The sequence below is a fragment of the Mobula hypostoma genome, chromosome 21 (genome assembly GCF_963921235.1).
Source record: "Mobula hypostoma chromosome 21, sMobHyp1.1, whole genome shotgun sequence".
Classification (NCBI taxonomy): Eukaryota; Metazoa; Chordata; class Chondrichthyes; order Myliobatiformes; family Myliobatidae; genus Mobula; species Mobula hypostoma.
The window spans coordinates 2,392,162-2,414,946 of NC_086117.1; the positions used below are offsets into that span (position 1 = coordinate 2,392,162).

Here is a 22,785-nt window from a genome sequence, read left to right on the forward strand (position 1 = left end):
GAGGATGAGCGGGGGAGGGGAGGGGAGGAGAGGATGAGCAGGGGGAGGGGAGGGGAGGGTGTGGAGGGAGGGGAGGAGAGGATGAGCAGGGGGAGGGGAAGGGAGGAGAGGATGTGGGGGAGGGGAGGGTGTGGAATGAGGGGAGGGGAGGGAGTGGAGGGAGGGGAGGGTGTGGAGTGAGGGGAGGGGAGGGTGTGGAGGAGGGAGGGGAGGGTGTGGAGGGAGGGGAGGGAGGGGAGGGGAGGGTGTGGAGGGGAGGGGAGGGTGGGGAGGGAGGGGAGGGGAGGGTGTGGAGGGGAGGGGAGGGGAGGGTGTGGAGGGGAGGGGAGGGTGTGGAGTGTGTGGAGGGAGGGGTGTACACACAGTAACATCTCTGGCTCAGGTGCACTCAGTCAGTTTATGGACACTGACCATCTCTTTATGGACATACAATCAGTCTATATATATAAGCTTTATTGTGTTTATTTATAATATTTATTGTGTTTTTTATGCTGCAGTAAATCTGGATTAACAATCATTTTGTTATCTTTTACACTTGAATACTGAAGACTGACAATAAACAGTCTTGAATCTTGAATCTTCATTCCTATGTCTGTGTCTGAAATGGATCGTTCTGTCTCTGTGATGTTAACCTTGCCTTGAAGTTACTCTGGGATGTCACTGGACAAATGTATAAGATGTGTTTTCTGGGTTAAAGTCCAATCGAGTTGAAGTAACTACATGCTGAAGGAACTCAGTAAAGGGCCAAGACCCTTCATCAGGATTTGATAGGAAGGGGGAAGAAGCATCGACTGTTCATTCTTTTCTGTAGATGCTGTCCGACCTGCTGAGTTCCTCCAGCATTTTGTGTGTGATGCTCTGGATTTCCAGCATCAGCCGAATCTCTCTTTTTTTTGTTATTTAGTTGAAATAAATGGGTTCTGGTTGAACTAAATGGATGAATGTTGGAACTAACTGACATGACAGTGAGATGCTGTAAATATTTGTATCGTCGTAACCTGGGGCATATTTTACATTGTTGTGACCTCATGGTTTATGTTACTTACTGAACAAAATAGAAAAGTGTCGATTTGATAATAAGTGCATTTTAATTGCTGAAAGTTGAATATTGATTGCTGCATAATTTGTGTGTGAGTGCAGTAAGTAATTCCTTTTGGGAAATGAATACAGGCAGGACTTATATTAAGCATATGGGACACATGAGGAGTGTCTTGCTCTGAGCTTAGCACATTGGCATGCGCATTGATAAACGAGGAGAAGTCTGACAGACTCCACCGGCAATGACTTGCTGCTGATTGCTGGATGTGTGTGTGGAGGTATGCTGCTTATCTTCCCCTTCCTGTCCTCGTCTTCGGTCTTTTTATCTGCAAGCATGTGCGAGAGCAGAGGGTTGTTAATATTTCGCACTGGAGAAGTGTTCTGTGTGCGACTGGACATCTTGTGAAGGATCACCTTCTTGTGGCTTAATTTCCAGGGCTGCTCAGTGCAGTCTTGCTTTCCCTGACACTTGTTCTTAAGGTATGTTTTACTATATATCAATAACATTACAGAGTTGTGCTTGCAATCTATAATTTATTAACTATTTGGTAATTGTTCTCCAGAGCTGACCAATGGGTTATTGTGGTGAATGTACTACAGTCTGAATTTACTCCAACCACTTAGCAGTGGTTTACTCCCTGGGTTTAATCTCGTTACTCTCACAGATCTTTAGCATGTTCTTATATCACCATGAAAATGTTAATTATTAAAAACATGTTAACTTTTGTTGTTCCTAATTATTTGTTCGGTCCAATTTGCGTTACAGTAACCTCTAAATACCCGCTTCATATCAGCTTGAAGGATTTCTTACCCACAGCTTTCAGCAGTCAGTTCCTTTGTGCTTGCTGTGCTGAGTTCTTTCAGTCTGAAGGGTGGCCAGCCTCAGGAACGAAACGGGAGTGTTGAGACAATGCCCTCTCACGTTCAAACTTCAGCTTCCACAATCCACACACTCAGTTTCAGGATTTTTTCCAACCCATGCTCAGTATTATTTGATTTGCACAGCTTGTCTTCTTCTGCACGCTGGCTGTTTGCCAGTCTTTATTTGCCGATATATTTGTGTAAATTCTATTGCATTTCCTGATTCTCCTGTAAATACCTGCAAGAAGATGAATCTCCGGGTGGTAAATGTGAATGTACACATGCTTTGATAATACGTTTATATTGACTTAGAGGTCCCTGTTGGGACACACCATCCTTTATAGACGATTGTGACCTGAGAGGATTAATGTTTTTCATAAAGTTAGGCTGCTAGTTAATCTTTTGGAAGAAGAAAATTCAGGGAAATGTAAATCCAGCTCTTTCATCAAGAGTTTAGCTGCTCTGACAGCCAGTGTGTAATACTTACTGATAACTAAAAGCAGGTTGGTCATCAGCCATCTCAGTAGTTCTTTACCTAGTGATTCTATTGAAATATATCTTGCACAAATATACTTTTTGCCAAGCTACATATTTTCTATGGGACCTGCCTGAGGTCAGATCCAGCAGACTGGGTGGATGAGATCTCCAATGGCCAGCAGTGTGGTTCTCTAACGCTCCAACGAGAGCAAAGGACATGACAAAGCACAGAAGATGTCATGGTCATTCACCGCAACAAAGGATGTTCCCGGTTTGTGACGACTACTCGTACCCAGACCCAGACTTCTGAGGTCAAGCAAGTGGAACTGCCCCAGTGCAATGACTTTTCCACTTTAACTCTCCAACACAGGTTTCCTGTCATCATTAGAGACAAGCGACAACTACCATATATTCTGGAATTGCAGGAGAGACACCATTTTCGACTGAAGTGGTGACAACAGTAGCAATATGAAATACTTATGACCTCATTTGTCAAGGACTAAAAAAGTGAACAGCTTGTTGGATATGTGGCACGTTGCTTCCATCACTGCCTTCACTGACCTTATGGAGAAGTCATATCTATTCAGTTGATAGCAGTAGACTGACACAGTTTAACCACATGTGCAATAAAGACAAGATTAGAAACGTTGTCACAGTTAATGCGGTGTGCAAAGTGTGAGTGTAAAATGCTGTGTAAGAACATCGGCGTTAGCAACAGGATTCAGCCATCTGTCCTGTCGTTACAGTCTTGAAACACTTCAAAACTGCGGACAATCAGTCTTCCAACTCCGGTCCATTTTTCTGGAAGCAGCTCCTGAGGCCCGAGTCATTGGGTAGATGGTTAAAGCAGCGGTTGATAGATTTTTTTATTTGTTTTATTTGGAGATACAGTACGGTAACAGACCCGACCCGCCCAATGAGCCTGCACTATCCAATTACACTCGTGATCGATTAACCTTGTGTCTCTGTAATGTGAGTGGAAACTAGAGCACCCGGGGGAGCCCATGTGGTCATGGGGAGAACATACAGCCAACAGTAGGAATTGTAAAGCATTGCAATAACTGCTACACTACTGTAGCACCCCACTGTTGCTCAGTAAAGGTTCCTCATTAGTAAGGTCATCAAAGGGTATGGGGAGAAGGCAGGAGAATGAAGTCAAGAGGGATAATAAATCAGCCATGATGGAATTGTGGAGCAGACCTGATGGGCCAAATGGCCTAATTCTGTCTTGTGGTCTTTTCAGCACTTTCCCCATGAACGCTAATTTCTCCTCATTTCCAGAAATCTATCGATCTCTGCTTTGAATGATTTTAGTTTCCCTGTGGGGTAGGGAATTTCAAAGATTCATTATCCTCTGACGCCTGGCCTTAATCAGAAACAGATACAGTAACCATTTCATTAACTAAAGTTTGTACAAAACCAATTCACGTAGAGTGTGCAAATTACGTAGCTCTGATTAAGCCAAAAATTGAATTTGTATTTTACCTATTACTATGGATTCTGGTTAATTGGACAATCAGTTAATCAGGACAACTGATTATTAGGGACAATTCTTAAAGCACAGAACTAACTGATAAAACAGCCAGCATTCCCTGTGTTTATTTGGGTCATGATGCTGCTTTTTTGGAACATGAGATTGTTGCCATACAGTTTCTAACTAGTGTCAGTGGCGTGCAATTATGTGGCCATTAGACACTGCACCTTGCTAACAGCAAGCAGTTTCTAAATAGCATCAGTGCGAGTGTTTGTCTTCAATAAGACGTAGTTTTTGTCACTGATAGTTGGTGAGAAATAAGCAGTAAACAATTCCAAATTAAATGATTTCACTACTTCAACAAATTAAGACCTACAAAGAATTTGGAAGTATCAACAACCATCTTGCATGTTACAATGAAAATGGAGATTTGGAGGATGCAATCATCGAAAGCATTCTCTACACTAGGTGTCTGCTGATTTTGTTCACTTACAGTCAATCAAAAGAAAACGGCAGTGTACACTGGATGAATTCCTCTGTCAATAACTACTAGGAACTAATATACAGCTTTATAGTACTGTAGGTAATGTTTGAATTTGTTCTGTCTTTCAATTAAATATAGAATTTGTTGCTCAGTTAAACAACAATACCATTATAGAATGGCAGATCCGACTCGAAGGGCCAAGTAGCCTAGGTTGACCCCTATGTCTTATGGTCTTATAGTTTGTCTTTTTTATATCCTTTTTGTCTATTTCCGTGAAACTTCAGCTAATTGGGGAAGCCACTTAATTGGTCCTGATGTGTCCCAATTAAGCATACTCCACTGTACTTACAAATAAAATAGTTGGGAGAACTGCATTAAATAGAATTTCTCTTCAGTAGAAAATGTGTGTGGCCAATGGTGTGGGTCCAGGTTTTTGTTCGAGTTGGCTGCTTCAACTACTTGAAGTTCAGGTCTTTACATCTCAAATACTGAAAGTGATTTACATGGAACAATCGTGATGACTTTATGGTAGAGGAACCTCAAGCCTTCTCATGGTTAAGCCTCTTCATGACGACCACATCAAGTTCAAAGTTCAAAACAGATATGAAAGGACATATATGTCATCAAATGCTACCCTGAGATTAATTTTCTTGCAGGCATTCACAGTAGAGCAAAGAAATAGAATAGAATCAATGAAAATCTAAACACTGAGACTGGCAAGCAACCAATGTACGAAAGAAGACAAACAGATACATAAATAAATACTACTGAGAACATGAGGTGAAGAGTCCTCGAAAGTGACTCCATAGGTTGTGGGAACAGTTCAGTGTCGGGGTGAGGGAAATTATCCGCTCTGGTTCAACAGTCCGATGGTTGAGGGATAGTAACTGTTCCTGAACCAAAACCTGGTGGTGTGGCAGCAAAGGGTCCTGTACCTCGTTCCGATGGCAACAGTGAGAAGGGGCGCGGCCTGGATGCTGCTTTAAATTATGACGCCCAACCCTATGCAAAATGTTAAAAAGAGGGTAAAATTCACCACCCCTTTCCAGTGAAACACTTATCTGTTCAAGTGTATCATTGGCATTGTGGGTGCCACGGTAGTGTGGCGGTTAGTGCAATGTTATTACAGCTTGGGGCCGTGGGAGTTCAGAGTTCAATTCCGACATCCTCTGTAGGAAGTTTGTACGTCCTCCCCATGAACGTGTGTGTTCCCTGCAGGCACTCCAGCTTCCTCCCACAGTCCAAAGACACACCGGTTGCTAGGTTAATTGGTCATTGTAAATTGTCCTGAGATTAGGCTCGGGTTAAGTAGGTGGGTTGCCGGGTGGTGAGGGCCACTGGGCCAGAAGGGCGTTTTCCATACTGTATCTCCAATCCAACAACCACAGGGAACGATTTCACTCCACAAACATGGCAGCATGGAGCATCCGTTTGTATCGTGTCTGATTGTTTCAAAGATTCAGCATTTTCACAATTAAACAGTACCAAGAAAACGGGAACATGGCTTTACTCATTCTTTCCTCTCAGCCTGTAGTGAAGAAATAAAACATTACATTCACTGACACTCATCTGTGCAAGACAGAATTACTATCTTCTTCTTTTTCTCAAGTTCATCGCTCCAGAGTCGTGTCCTGGGCCGATAGAAGGTTGGCCAGCCCTGTGGCTTCCACTTTCACCACACAGCTTCAGACATCTTCAAGGCGGAGATCCTTCCTCTCCCGGGGATGGGGTCTTCGGAGCTTCTGTTGGTGTTTCTGTAGCTCTGGGTTTTTATGGGATGGGGTTGCTAGCCCCACGTCCAACCCTCCTCCTTTTGCATCTGGATTTGGGACCATCCATAGGAGTTATTATTATTTTATGGACTGTTGATAAATCCAATGTTAATCAGTAAAATAAAGTTGCCACCAAAATAATCAAGGAAAAGGCAGAACTAATTTTGAAATCTGAGTTATAAATACTTCATAGTTGGATTTAGGCCCACAGGACACAACAACACAGAAACAGGCCCTTCGGCCTACCTAGTCTGTGCTGCACTGTTGTTCTACCCAGTCCCAGGCCATAGCCCTCCATACCCCTCACATCCATGTAATTATCCAAAATTTCTCTTAAATCATGAAATCAAAGCCGCATTCACCACTTGTGCTGGCAGCTCGTTCCACACTCACACCACCCTCTGAGTGAAGAAGTTCTCCCTCAGGTTCCCCTTAAATATTTCACCTTTCACTGTTAACTCATGACATCTATTTTTAGTCTCCCCAAACCGCAGTGGAAAAAGCCTTCTTGCTCTAACCCTTGGTATCATCTGCAAACTTGCTGACCCAATTTGTTCTAATATTGTCCTAAAGACATTAAAGGTGATTTGGCCCATCATGGAACCACAGATATAGGAGCGAGGTTCGACCAGGCGGCCCATCGAGTCTGCTCCACCATTCCATCATGGATGATTTACTGTCCCTCTCAACCCCACTCTCCTGCCTTCTCCCCATCACCTTTGTCACTCTTACAAATCAAGAACCTATCAACTTCCACTTTATATACACCCAATGACTTGGCCTCCACAGCCATCCCTGGCAATGAATTCCACAGATTCACCATCCTCTGGCTAAAGAAATTCTTTCTCATTTCTGTTCTAAAGGGATGTCCTTCTGTTCTGAGGCTGTGCCCTCTGGTCCTAGACTCACCCACCATAGGAAGCATCCTCTCCACATCCACTTTAACCAGACCTTTCAATATTTGATAAGCTGCAATGAGATTCCCCCGCCCCCATTCTTCTAAACTCCAGCAAGCACAGGCCCAGAGCCATCAAACACTCCTCGTACATTAACACTTCCATCCTTGTGAACCTCCTCTGGACCCTCGAATGCCAGCTCATCTTTTCTTAGATAAGGGACCCAAAAGTGCTCACAATACTCCAAGTGCATTCTGACCAATGCCTAATAATGCCTTGGCATCAAGTCCATACCAGCATTTGGCCTGGTTTAAGCCATTTCCCCCTTCCCCATTTATCTCCAAGTCTATTTTTCCCTTTCACATGTCCATCCAACCCCCTTTGTTTCTCCTGCCACCCAGTTCTAAACCCAGGCTGTATAAGGGTATGTATGGAGGCACTTTAACCTACTAGCCCACATATCCTTTAGAAGTGGGAGGAAACCGAAGGACCACAGGGCAACCCTTAAAGTCCACTCTGAGAGCATCCGAGGTCCATTTGTTATGTTGGCGCCCAAAGCGGTGTGACACCAGCGGGCTGCCCCCAGCACTTCCTCGGACTGTACTGGTCTTTGACACACATGACGCATTTCACTCTACGTATCGATGCTTTGACGTACACGTGATAAATGAAGTTAATTTTTCTCCAAGACTGAACCGGAGTTGCTGGTGTTGTGAGACAGAACAAAATAACTTTAGGGAAAAGGCTTGTTTTGCCCCTGTGCTGTACTGGTTTTCAGTAACTTTTCATATTCCTTAACAGCAACCAGAAAAGAGCTTGTTCTTAATTTCAATAATTAAACATATGGTTAGATTATTATTCTGCAATATAGATTGGGTATTCTAAACCGATAAGTAATGTTTGCATAGTTCTCATCAATTGATTTTCATATTTTAAAGTGTGTACTTGACATTTAGAACGACATTATCACGGAGGAATTCATCTCAGTGGCCTTTTAAGCTGCAGGTTTACAGCAGTTTTTCTTTACTGGTCGGATAAATGTGCCTCGAAATCCTAAATAGGTCACAACTTAACAGTGAGTGACAGAGAAAAATGTGTTTCCTAATCAGGGCACGCAATATGTTATTAATAGCCGTCTGATGATACAAGCGTATTATCTGATACTGAGTTGCAATAATTCAGACAAGAAACATTCTTAGAATAGGACTTCTACAAGATATACAAATTTAGAGAGGTTTATTGGAGCTGTTCATTAGAACATAGAACAGAACAGCACAGAGGTGGCCCTTTGGTCCACGATGTTGTGCCAACCCTTTAACCTACCCCAACATCAGTTTAACCTTTCCCTCTTACAGAGCCCCCCATTTTCTATTATCCATGTGCCTATCTGAGCCTCTTAAATATCCCGAATGTATCTGCCTCTACAACCACCGCTGGCAACGTGTCCCATGCACCCACCACTCTCTGTGTAAACATCTACCTCTTGACATTCACAACACGCTGGAGGAACTTAGCAGGTCGGGCAGCATCCGTGGAAAAGATAGGTCGACGTTTCGGGCCGGAACCTCTTGACGTCCCTCCTATACTTTCCTCCAATCACCTTTAATTATGTCCCCTCATATTGGCCACTTCCACCCTGGGAAAAGTCTCTGAGTATCTACTTGATCTATACCTCCATACACCTCTTATTATCTTGTACACCTCCAACAAGTCACCTCTCACCCTCCTTCACTCCAAAGAGAAAAGCCCCAGCTCACTCAGCCAATCTTCATAAGACACACTCTCTAATCCAGGCAGCATCCTGGTAAATCTCCTCTGCACCCTCTCTAAAGCTTCCACATCCTTCCTATAAAGAGGGGACTGAAACTGAACACAATATTCCAACAAGGGCTTTATGGAGCTGCAACATTACTTTGCAGTTATTTTAAGTCCTAGTGTCAAGTTTAGTTTATCTATATATCCAGTCTCATCCATTTATGGCTTGTTCCGTAGCCAATTTCTCGCCAGTTTAATTAAATATTTAAGACCATGAGATATAGGAGCAGAAGTAGGTCATTTGGCCCATCGAGTCTGGTCCGCCATTCAATCATGGGCTGATCCAATTCTTCCAGTCATCCCCACTCCCCTGCCTTCTCCCCATACCCTTAGGTGCCTTGGATAATCAAGAACCCATCTATCTCTGCCTTATATGCACCCAATGACTTGGCCTCCACAGCCGCTCAAGGCAACAAATTTCACAGATTTACCACCCTCTGACTAAAGTAATTTCTCCACATCTCTGATCTAAATGGATGTCCTTCAATCCTGAAGTCGTGCCCTCTTGTCCTGGACTCCCCTACCATGGGAAATAACTTTGCCATTTCTAATCTGTTCAGGCATTTTAACATTTGGAATGTTTCTATAAGATCCCCCTCATTCCCCTGAACACCAGGGAATACAGCCCAAGAGCTGCCAGACATTCCTTTTGGTAATCTTTTCATTCCTGGAATCATTCTCGTGAATCTTTTCTGAACCCTGTCCAAGGTCAGTATATCCTTTCTATAATAAGGAGCCTAAATCTGCACACAATACTCTAGGTGTGGTCTCACCAATGCCTTATAGAGCCTCAACATCGCATCCCCGCTCTTGTATTCTATACCTCTAGAAATGAATGCTGCCTTCACCACTGACTCAGCCTGGAGGATAACCTTTAGGGTATCCTGCACAAGGACTCCCAAATTCCTTTGCATCTCTACATTTTGAATTCTCTCCCTATCTAAATAATAGCCTGCCCGTTTATTTCTTCCACCAAAGTGCATGACCATACACTTTCCAACATTGTATTTCATTTGCCACTTCTTTGCCCATTCCCCTAAACTACTTAAGTCTCTCTGCAGGCTCTTTGTTTCCTGAACACTATCTGCTCCTTCACCTATCTTTGTATCGTTGGCAAATTTAGCCACAAATCCATTAATACCGTAGTCCAATTCATTGACGCACATCGTAAAAAGCAGCGGTCCCAACATCCACCCCTGTGGAACTCCACTGGTAACTGGCAGCCAGCCAGAGTAGGATGCCTTTATTCCCACTCGGTTTTCTGCCGATCAGCCAAAGCTCCATCCATGCTAGTAACTCCCCTGTAATTCCATGAGATCTATTTAAATTCTTTGTTCGTGAATTTGTCAGCTGCTTTGAAAAACCTTTATAACAAAAGGAGTAGTATGGATTTATAAGAATTTCTCTCTTCTTCTTCTCTCTTTTTTGAATTCATCCAATTTCATTGAAGTACAATGATTGGATACTGATATTACAACATTTAACAAATATCCTCGAGATACCTGAAAGTCTTCTTCTGATGTTTCACAGCTACAGACAAGACAATGCCTTGATAATAGAGTCAGTTCCAATAACTGAAGATACCAAGATTTCTGTCAAGTATTGTCCACTAGAATAATCTATACGAACCTCTGTGAACATGCAATATTGTTATATGATACCATTGTATAATGGATTCCCAATGCAGTTGTTCCCAGTTCCCAAACCATTGGTGTGGTCCTTGTTAATCTGGGCGACAGCCGAGCTGGCATGACTCTTGTTCTTGTCACTCTCATCGGAGGTTTTGTGGGCAGATGTAATGTAAGCACGAGGGGTCCAGCCCAACACCCCAGCTGGGCTGCACCTTGGACCCCTCGTGCCGCGGGGCCCAGATAGTTCTGGGTGTTGTCCTCCGAAGAAATGCTGGGCTACAAAATGAATTACAGTGGAGAGTACTGTTATAATCCAACCCTGGAGACAATGTTTGGAAGCCAAGATGAAAACCACAAGGACGGAGGTCAGCAGACTCACTGAGCTGCAGAAGGGTGGGAAAACCAGACTCATCTCGGCTACTAAGGAAGTACAGAGGTATGTCCATAGCCGAAGCCCTGGAAACTGTCAAGCAATGGTTAACAACTCTGGCTACCAGACTACAGAGGCATATTAAGGACTCAGAGGCCAAGCAAATAAATGCACTCTTTTCTAAAGAACCAGGAAAAGTATTCGCACATTTCCAGAGCAACTACATGCCAGCACCTGAACCAACAGCAACTGAAGAGTACTGGTAGAGTATACAGGAGAAAGGAGCATCACACAACACCAGTGCCCAGTGGCTGAAAGACCTACAAGTAAGCCTCTGCAATACCCCAGGGGAAGAGCCAGACACCATCACAGCAGGTGATGTCCAGCAACAGGGAGCAAGTATGAAGGACTGGACATCACCAGGGCCTGACGTGATTAACGCCTACTGGCTGATGAAACTAACAATACATACCCGGCTGGCAGATCAAATGAACCAACGGCTGGAAGCAGGCTTCCTCCCCGACTGGCTCACTCAAGGAAGGACGGGACTCACAATGAAGGGTCCTCACAAGGCAGCAACTCTGTCAAATTACCAGCCAATAACCTGCCTGTCGACAACATGGAAGTTCCTGTCAGGAATTATCGCCACCAAGCTGAAGGAATACGTGTGTAAATTCCTGAGCCCTTCTCAGAGGGGGATTGATAAGGGAACCAGAGACTCCAAGCACTGACTACTGGTAGAGAAAGCAGTTATGCGAGACTCCAAGACCAGGCAAACCAACCCAAGCACAGCCTGGATCAACTACCAGAAAACTTACCTCAATGCCCCACGCATGGATCCTGGAATACCTGTCTCTGTAGGAAAGCCAGCAAGACACTAATGACATTCATCAAGAACTCAGTGGGTCATTGGAGGACAATGCTAGAAGCTAACCCAAAGCCAATAGCACAAGTGACCATCAGATGTGGAATATACCAGGGTGATGCACTATTCCCACTGCTGTTCTGCAGAGGCTTGAACCCCTCAGCCAGACCATCTCAAAGTGGAGTGATATCTAAGTGCCTAAGACTTTTGCACAGTTCTGTATATATATGTCTTGCTTTGTGTATCTGCCCCCAGTCTTCATCTAAATGCAGTTGGTCTAATTTAAGAAGAAATGTAATAATAGAATTTGCAGTCGGTATTTAAATCATCTAGATTAGTTTATACTGCTGGGTTAGCTTGTGGTTTCAGGCAGAGTTTAACATTTGATTAACCCTGCGAATATAGGACAATTGTGCATTGGGATTGAGTACCATCGTACTCACTGCCTGCGGGTAGTTTGGATTCAATTTGGAAATTAAAATTACTCCAGCACTCAGGTCTAAAAATGTTCCAGGGGACCTAACTTAGCACCATAGCACCGCAGGATATTCTCAATAGTTTTGTAAAGTTAGAAATGATCACCAATAGCTGTAAGACTTTTCAAGAGTTTAGAGGGATGTGGGCCAGCTGCTGGGAGATGGGACTTGCTTTAGCGTACACTTTGGTTGCCAGGAACACAAATGGACTCAATAGTCTTTTCTCTACTGTACAACTCCAGATTGTATTTACTTGTCACACGTATATTGAAACATACAGTGAAATGTGTCATTTGCATTAATGACCAAGACAGTCCAAGAATGTGCTGGGGGCAGCCCACAAGTGTTTCCACCTTCTGGCACCAACACAGCATGCCCACAAATCATTAACCCCAACCCATACATCTTTGGAATGTTGGGGGAAACTGGAGCACCCGGAGGGAAACCACATGGTCATCGAGAGAAGATACAAACTCCTTTCAGACACTGGTGTGTATTGAACCTGGTCTGCAGCACTGAAAGTGTTACACTAACTACTGTGCCACTGATGGTACAAACTCCATGCTTAGGAGTTGATCAACAGCAGCGAGATCAATTCTGTGTTGTTTTCTATGTCGTCAACTCCGGGTACCTGACGCAGAGCAGTAGTGAAATGCGTTGCTTCAGTTCTGGGTAGCTTGTTGTCTATTTCTCTTTTAGGCTGCTTGATTGTGCTAAGCCTACATGGATTCTGGTGCAATTCTGGTTCATTAGCTCATTGGCGAGGGCGACAGTTGGGGAGATGTGTTGCCTAGGTTGTAGCACGGACCGGGCTCTCAGGCCTTGGGGGTCACACGTTGCGGCCGCTGGGGAAGGACTCCATGCTGGGTTGGAGGCTGGCCTGTCCTGTTGGTGCTGCCCTCCAGTGTTTGCTCCCAGGAAGACAGGCTGGGTTGCATTCAGCTGCGGCTGGACGTGCAAGATATGAGGAACTGCTGCGGGCTGTTCTTGCAGAAACATGGCTCCAAGATAACAACCATGCACCATCAACCTACAGGTCATATCACTCAGGGACTTGGGCTATATTATTTTTTAAATACATAGCTCTTTATATCTGTATGCTTTTCTGTTGTCATAATTATATGTGCTGTGTGCTGTGAGTGACAGCTGGTTCTACATTTTTGCACCTTGGCTCGAGAGGAACATCGTTTCATTTGGCTGTATACATGTGTATGGTTAAATGACAATTAAGCTTGAACTTGTGATGGCACCAGAAGTGTGCCAACACTTGTGGGCTGCCCGGAGTACACCTTCGGATTGTGTTGGTCACTGCATATTTCGATGTACGTGTGGCAAATAAAGATGATCTAATCTAATTTAGATGTTAGCTGTGAGGAGGATACAGGGTGACTTGGATAGGTTAGGTGAGTGGGCAAATTCATGGCAGATGCAATTTAATGTGGCTAAATGTGAGGTTATCCACTTTGGTGGCAAAAACAGGAAAACAGATTATTATATGAATGGTGGCCGATTAGGAAAAGGGGAGGTGCAACGAGACCTGGGTGTCATTATACACCAGTCATTGAAAGTGGGCATGCTGGTACAGCAGACGGTGAAAAAGGCAAATGGTATGCTGGCATTCATAGCAAGAGGATTCGAGTACAGGAGCAGGGAGGTACTACTGCAGTTGTACAAGGCCTTGGTGAGACCACACCTGGAGTATTGTGTGCAGTTTTGGTCCCCTAATCTGAGGAAAGACATTCTTGCCATAGAGGGGGTACAAAGAAGGTTCACCAGATTGATTCCTGGGATGGCAGGACTTCCATATGATGAAAGACTGGATCGACTAGGCTTATATTCTCTGGAATTTAGAAGATTGAGGGGGGATCTTATTGAAACGTATAAAATTCTAAAGGGATTGGACAGGCTAGATGCAGGAAGATTGTTCCCAATGTTGGGGAAGTCCAGAACGAGGGGTCACAGTTTGAGGATAAAGGGGAAGCCTTTTAGGACCGAGATGAGGAAAAACTACTTCACACAGAGAGTGGTGAATCTGTGGAATTCTCTGCCACAGGAAACAGTTGAGGCCAGTTCATTGGCTATATATTTAAGAGGGAGTTAGATATGGCCTTTGTGGCTAAAGGGATCAGGGGGTATGGAGGGAAGGCTGGTGCAGGGTTCTGAGTTGGATGATCAGCCATGATCATACTGAATGGCAGTGCAGGCTCGAAGGGCCGAATGGCCTACTCCTGCACCTATTTTCTATGTTTCTATGTTTGTAATGCAGCTACAAATACATCCCATCATGTTCCAATGGCAACTGAGCCTTTTGGTTCAGATTGATACATTTCTTTGTCTTGTCTGTCAGTCAGAGTCAGAATCAAGTTTAGTATCACTGGCACATGGAGAAGCACACCTAGTCCCAACACCCTGCAACGAGACCATAGCCCTCCATGTCTCTACTATCCATGTACCTATCCAATCTTCTCATAAACATTGACATCGAGCTCGCGTGGACCACATGTGCTGGCAGCTCATTCCATACTTCCGCAACCCTCTGAGTGAAGAAGTTTCCCCTCATGGTCCCCTTAAACTTTTCACCTTTCACCCTTAACCCATGACCTCTGGTTATCGTCCCACCCAACTTCATGCAAAAAGCCTGCTTGCATTTACCCTATCTATACCCCTCTCAATTTTGTATTCCTCTGTCAAATCTCCTCTCAATCTTCTATGTTCTAAAGAATACAGTCCGAACCTCGTCAATATTTCCTTATAACTCAGGTCGTCCACACCCAGCAACATCCTTGTAAATTTACTCTGCACTTATTCAACCTTGTTTACATTTTTCTTGTGGGTAGGTGACCAAAACTGCACAGAATACTCCAAATGAGGCCTTACCAATGTTCTTATACAACTTCAACGTAACATCCTATATGTCACGAAACTTGGTGATATGCAGCAGTGCATTGCAATACATAATAAAACTGTACATTTCAGCAAGAATACATATATACAGCACTGTAAAAACTATAAAGCAAAAATGCTTTCAAAATAACGAAATTAAAAGCTTCTATATATCAAAAAGTTGACTATAAGAGCAGTAAACAGTAAAAAACTAAAGCACATCACTATTTGGTGTAGCCACCCTTTGCCTTTAAAATGGCATCAATTCTGTCGTGCAGTTTTATAAGAAAACCAGCTGGTAGGTTGTTCCAAGCACCTTGGAGAACTTGCCATAGCTCTTCTGAATACCTTGGCTGTCTTGCTTGCTTCTGTCTCTCCAGGTAATCACAGACAGCCTTGATGATGTTTAGATCAGGGATCTGTGGAGGCCATAACATCTTAAACCAGACAGATAAGGTGGGGGCATTGCGTGCATTGGTGCTGTTTCCTGCACCCAAGCAGTGCTCGTCGACTTCATCAACTTTGCCTCCAACTTCCACACTGGCCTCAAATTTACCTGGTCCATTTCTGGCATCTCCTTCCCCCTTCTCAATCCCTCTGTCTCAATCTCCGGAGAGAGTTTATCTACTGATGTCTATTACAAACCCGCTGACTCTCACAGCTACCTGGACAAGACCTCCTCCCTCCCTGTTACTTGTAAAATCGCCATCCCCTTCTTTCAATTCCTCCATCTCTGCCACATCTGCTCTCAGGATGAGGCATTTCATTCCAGAATGAAGGAGATATCCTCCTTTTTCAAAGAAAGGGGCTTCCCTTTCTCCACCATCAACCCTGCTCTCAACCGCATCTCTTCCACTTCACGCATGTCTACTCTCACGCCATCCTCCCGTTACCCTACCAAGGATAGGATTCCTCTTGTCCTCACCTACGACCTTACCAGCCTTTGCCTCCAGCAAATAATTCTCCATAAATTCCGCCACCTCCAATGGGATCCTACCACCAAGCACGTCTTTCCATTCCCCCCACTTCTTGCTTTCTGCAGGGATCGCTCGCTACACCACTCTCTTGCCCATTTGTCCTTCCCAACTGATCTCCCTCCCAGCACTTACCCTTGCAGGCGGAACAAGTGCTACACCTGCCCCTACACCTCCTCCCTCACTACCATTCAGGGCCCCAAACAGTCCTTCCAGGTCGGGCGACACTCCACCTGTGAGTCTTTTGGGGTCATATACTGTGTTTGGTGCTTCTGGTGTGGCCTCCTGTATATCGGTGAGACCCGACGTAGATTGGGAGACCGTTTCGCCGAGAATCTGTGCTCCGTCTGCCAGGAGAAGTGGGATCTCCCAATGGCCACCTATTTTAATTCCTCTTCCCATTCCCATTCTGATCTGTCTATCCATGGTCTCCTCTACTGTCACGATAAGGCCACACTTAGGTTGGAGGAACAACACCTTATATTCTGTATAGGTAGCCTCCAACTTGATGGCGTGAACATTGATTTTTTGAACCTCTGGTAATGAAACCACCCCCCTTCCTTCACCATTCCCCATTCCCTTTTCCCTCTCTCGCCTTATCTCCCTACCCATCCATCGCCTCTCTCTGGTGCCCCTCCCCCTTTTCTTTCTTCCATGGCTTCTGTCATCTTCTATCAAACCCCACCTTCTCCAATCCTGTATCTTTTTCACCAGCTTCCCAGCTCTTTACTTCATCCCTCCCCCTCCTGGTTTCACCCATCACCTTGTGTTTCTTCCTCTTCTCCCCGCGTCCCCCCCGCAACCTTTTAAATCCACTGCTCATCTTCTTTATCCAGTCCTGGTGAAGGGTTTCGACCCGAAACATCGACTGTACTCTCTTCCATAGATGCTGCCTGACCTGCTGAGTTCCTCCAGCACTTTGTGTGTATTGCAAGTGGAAATGGTGAATGTGGGTTTGATTTCAACATTGAAGAGAAGTTTGGATGGGAGGGGTATGGGGAGCTGTTATCTTGGTGCAGGTCTATGAGACCAGGAGGATTAATAGACGAAGCAGTCAGCATGGTCCAGACTGGCCAAAGTGCCTATGTTTGTGCTGGAGTGCACTGTGACTCTATGACCATACGTGCACAAAAACAGAAAGAGTGGCAGGAGGCCACTCTTCCCATAAGCCTGTACTACCATTCAATATGAGCATGGCTATCTGCCACAGGGCTCAATTTTTAAAAAATTCCCTGCTTCCACTTTAAACTCTTCCAGTGATTTATACCCCACAATGCTAGGACAAAGAAAATTCCAGAGATTGACCATGCTCTGTTAGAAGAAATTCCGGTCCTCCTCTACTGCAAGTGATTGTCATAGAGTGATACAGATCAGAAATAGGCCCTTTGGCCCATCTGGTCCATGCTGACCAAGATTCCCATCTGAGTAAGTCCCATTTACCAGTGTTTGGTCCATAACCTTCCAAACCTTTCCTATCCATGTAGGCCATAAGACCATAAGACATTGGAGCTGAATTAGGTCCCTTGGTCCATCGAGTCTGCTCCACCATTCATTCATGGCTGATCCCTTTTCTCCCCTCCTCACCATGCCAGAGTCCAATGATTTATGAAAGATCATTACTAATGCCACCACATTCTCCACTGCTACCTTTTTCAGAACCCTAGAGTGCAGTTTGTCTAGTGTGGGTGACTGAGGTTTTCAGCTTTCTGAGCATCTTCTCCCTTGTAATAGTAACTTGCCTCACACCCTTCAGTATCTGGCACACTACTAGTGTCTTCCACAGTGAAGACTGATGCAAAATACTCATTTAGTTCATCTGCCATCTCTTTGTCCCCATTATAATTTCCCTGGCCTCATTTTCTAGTGGTCCTCTGTTCACTTACATTTTTTTTACACAATTGAAAAAGCTTTTCCTATCCACTTTGATATTGTTCGCTAGCTTGCTTTCATATTTCATTTTTCCCTCCTAATGATTCTTTTAGTTGCTCTCTGTAGGTTTTTGAAAGCTTCCCAATCCTCTGTCTTCCCACTAATTAGTGCTTTGTTGTATGTCCTCTCTTTTGTTTTTACATAAACTTTGACTTCCCTTGTCAGTCATAGTTGTACAATTTCACCATTTGAGTATTTCTTTGTTTTTGGAATACATCTATCCTGCACTTTCCTCATTTTTCCCAGAAACTCACACCATTGCTGCTCTGCTGACATCCCTGCCAGCATCTCCTTCCAATTTACTTTGGCAACTCCTCTCTCATACCACTGTAATTTCCTTTACTCCACTGAAATACTGCTATGTCAGACTTTACTTTCTCCCTATCAGATTTCAAGTTGAACTCAATCATATTCTGATCACTGCCTCATAAGGATTCATAGAACATTGAACATAGAATAGTACAGCACAGTACAGGCCCTTTGGCCTACAATGTTGTGCCAACCCTCAAACCCTGCCTTCCATATAAGCCCCCACCTTAAATTCCTCCATATTCCTGTCTAGTAGTCTCTTAAAGTTCACTAGTGTATCTGCCTCCACCACTGACACAGGCAGTGCATTCCACGCACCAACCACTCTCTGAGTAAAAAACCTTCCTCTAATATCCCCTTTGAACTTCCCACCCCTTACCTTAAAGCCAAGACCCCTCGTACTAAACAGTGGTGCCCTGGGGAAGAGGCGCTGGCTATCCACTCTATCTATTCCTCTTATTATCTTGTACTCCTCTATCATGTCTCCTCTCATCCTCCTTCTCTCCAAAGAGTAGAGCCCTAGCTCCCTTAATCTCTGATCATAATCCATACTCTCTAAACCAGGCAGTATCCTGGTAAATCTCCTCCATACCCTTTCCAATGCTTCCACATCCTTCCTATAGTGAGGCGACCAGAACTGGACACAGTTCTCCAAGTGTGGCCTAACCAGAGTTTTACAGAGCTGCATCATTACATCGCGACTCTTAATCTCTATCCCTCGACTTATGAAAGCTAACACCCCATAAGCTTTCTTAACTACCCTATCCACCTGTGAGGCAACTTTCAGGGATCTGTGGACATGTACCCCCAGATCCCTCTGCTCCTCCACACTACCAAGTATCCTGTCATTTACTTTGTACTCTGCCTTGGAGTTTGTCCTTCCAAAGTGTACCACCTCACACTTCTCCAGGTTGAACTCCATCTGCCACTTCTCAGCCCACCTCTGCATCCTTTCTTTTATCTTAAGCTCCCTAATCACCTCTGGTTCATTATATAACAGCCAATCCAGTATATCTGATGCCCTAGTAGGCTCAATGACAAACTGCTCTAAAAGCCATCTTGTAGGTATTCAACAAACTCTATCTCTTGGGATCCATTCCCAATCTACTTGCATGTTAAAATCTTCCATGACTATCATAACATTGCCCTTTTGACACGCCTTTTCTATTTCCTGTTTTAATCTGTGGTCCTCATCCCAGCACTTTTGGGAGGCCTTTACACAACTGCCGACCGAGTCCTTTTACCCTTGCAGTTTCTTAAGTCAAAGCACAAGGAGTCAACATCTTCCGATCCTATGTCACATCTTTTTAATAATTTGATGCCATTCCTTACCAGCAGAGCCAAGCCACCCCCTCTGCCTACCTTCTTATCCATCTGATACAACGTGTAACCTTGGACATTCAATTCCCTACAACCATCCTTCAGCCACGACTCAGTGATGGCCACAACCTCATACCTGGCACTCTGTAATAGTGCAACAAGATCATCCATCTTATTTCTTACGCTCATGTACCTGTCCAATTGCCTTTTTATAGCTGTTGTAGCTGCCCTGCCTCAGCCACTTTCACTGGCAACTGACACCACAGAGATACCATCCTTTCAGAGGTGCCTCTGAATCTTTCTGCTGTTACCTTAAACCCATGCCCCCTAAGCTGCAGAAAGTTGTAAACTCAGCCACCTCTCCTATGGACACCAGCCTCCCCAGCACCTAAGACTCCTTCTAAAGGAGACGCCTCACAAAGATGGCATCCATCATGAAGTGTTCCTATCACCCCCTCCTCATTGCTACCATCACGAACCTGAAGGCACACACTCAATGTTTCAGGAACAGCTTCCTCCCCTCTGCGGTCAGATTTCCGAATGGACAATGAACCCGTGAACACTGCCTCACTATTTTTGCTCTCTTTTTGCACTGATTATTTTAACTTAGATAGAATGAATATGCAGAGGGTGTTTCCTATCATGGGGGAGTCTAGGACCAGAGGATGTGCAGAGGGTGTTTCCTATCATGGGGGAGTCTAGGACCAGGGGATGTGCAGAGGGTGTTTCCTATCATGGGGGAGTCTAGGACCAGGGGATGTGCAGAGGGTGTTTCCTATCATGGGGGAGTCTAGGACCAGGGGACATAACCTCAGGATAGAGGGACTTCCATTTAGAACAGAGATGAGGAGGAATTTCTTTAGCCAGAAGATGATAAATCTGTGGAATTCACTGCCACAGACGGCTGTGGAGGCCAAGTCACTGGGTACATTTAAAGCAGAGGTTGATAGGTTCATGATTAGTCAGGGTTTTAAAGGTCACAGGGAGAAGGCAGGAAAGTGGGTTAAGAATAAATCAGCCACGATGGAATGGTAGAGCAGATGTGATGAGTATGGCCTAATTCTGCTCCCATGTTTTATGGCCCATTTTGGCCAACATGCTGCAGCTGTGTTGGACTATTGATATTCAGTCTGAGAGTAAAGATGATTAAAATAAGATCAAACTTCTCTTTGCAAACATTTTGTATCCAGTCCTGTGCCTACCATAATGTGAATAATAACTGTTACTGGTCACCTGAGTATTATTCTCTAAAAGTTATCCTAATGTATTCTGTACTTAATAAAGTTAGGGCATTCTTTTCAGTAAAAGAGGAAATGAAATAATTTAATTTTTGAACCATTATTCTCCTCCACAGTAAGCTGTACTTCAGCTGCTGAGTACTTTGCTCATTCCCAAAGTAATTAAATTGCAGCATCATGTTTGCCAAATACATTAAAAATTAAATTTAGAGTCTGAGAAAGAACCGCTCTGTCTGGGCCTGCCTAATTCTAAAACTATTCATTTAATGAATTTTTGTTTTGCTTTTTGATTGAAAGGAGATAACTCTGTCCATCAGTTCTGTACTGTACTGAAGCTCCAAGGAGGTTGTGCAACTTGACTTCCATTTCCATTCCTCTTTATCCTTTCCTATAATTGTCCACTTCTAAACGGGCAGGTGTGATAACTTTTTACTGTTGGACTTACTGATCTGATTAACAACAGATGGTGCAATCCGGGGTATATTACGATCGAGGAACGTGTTTGCAGACTGGATATTGAACTTATTACCGTTGGACTTCGGCCACATTCCACCGTGATACAACACTTGGCGGCACGGGAGGTCGCTCCTGCCTGTGGCCATCGAACGTGCAGCTCCTCCCGTGGAGGGTCAGACACCCTGAGCCAATAGACTGGTCCTGGACTTATTTTCCATCTGGCATAGTTTGCATTTTGGTGTTTGATTGGTGGGGTTTTTTGTATTGCTATATTTACGCTCTATTCTTGGTTGGTGCAGCTGTAACGAAACCAAATTTCCTTCGGGATTAATAAAGTATATCTGTCTATCTATCTATCTGTCTAAAGGAATCAGCCTTGATGAAGGGTCTCGGCCCGAAACATCGATTGTTTATTCCTTTCCATTGATGCTGCCTGACCTGTTGAGTTCCTTCAGCATCTGAATATATTGTTCTGGATTTCCAGCATCTGCAGAAGCTCCTGTGTCTATTATATCATGTATGACAGTGATGTTTGCAGTAAATTTTGAAATCCCCATTTGATTTCATTACCCTTCCTGAGAAAAACCTTTAAACTTCCTTCATAATTATAACCACTTACTCTAATTATTTTTACTCTGTTCTGCCCATAGCTCATAAATCTTTCCTGTAATAGCATTCCCACACAGTAGCCAATGTTTAAATTGCCTTAACCTGCATTCAGTGGCCACTTTGTTAGGTACATCCGTACGTCTGCTTGTTGATGTAGATATCTGATCAACCAATCGTGAGGCAGCAACTCAATGCATAAAGGTATGTGGACATGATCAGAAAGTTCAGTTATTGTTCAGACCAAACATCAGAATGGGGAAGAAATGTGATCTAAGTGACTTGGACCATGGAATGATTGTTGGTGCCAGACAGGGTGGTTTGAGTATATCAGAAACTGCTGATCTCCTGGGATTTTCACGCACAACAGTCTCTAGAGTTTACAGAGAATGGTGCAAAAAAAAAGCATCCAGTGAGCAGCAGTTGTGAGAGAAAATGTCAAGACTGGCCAGAATGGTTCAAGCTGACAAGAAGGCAACAGTAACTCAAGTAACCACCTGTTACAACAGGTGATGTGCAGAAGAGCACCTCTGAATGCACAGTACGTCAAACCTTGAAGTACATGGGTCACTGCAGCAGAAGAGCACAAACGTACAGCCCTTTCAGTTCGCTGGATGAACTCAGCAGGTCGGGCAGCATCAGTTAGAAATGATGAGTCGACATTTCGGTCCGGAACCCTTTGTCAGCACTGAAGAATGAAAGATGGGGAAGGATTTGAAGAATGCTTGTAGCTTCAGTTGAAAGACCAGTAATTTGAAAGACAAAGGGGTGGGGGAGAGGAAGCATTGACATCATAGCCCTGAAAACAATGGGTAGTAGAAGAAGGAGGCGGAACCATGAGGGAGCTGGGGGAGGGGGCACAGTGAAATAGGGATAGGGGAAGGGAGGGGGAGGGAATTACCGGAAGTTGG

General features: G+C 44.3%; 1 protein-coding gene across 11 annotated transcripts in view; it reads left to right on the top strand.

Annotated features, from left to right (window-relative positions):
- The window catches only part of rgs3a (regulator of G protein signaling 3a), a 283,964-nt gene that overhangs the window by 195,255 nt on the left and 65,924 nt on the right, over positions 1-22,785 (top strand). The window contains exon 1 of one of the 11 annotated variants that reach the window (XM_063073276.1): positions 758-1,518. The exons of the other annotated variants lie outside the window; for them this stretch is intronic. The gene's annotated coding sequence lies outside the window, so the exon portion shown is untranslated. Of the gene's footprint in view, positions 1-757; positions 1,519-22,785 lie in introns of those variants that run through there. 11 annotated transcript variants of the gene reach the window in all.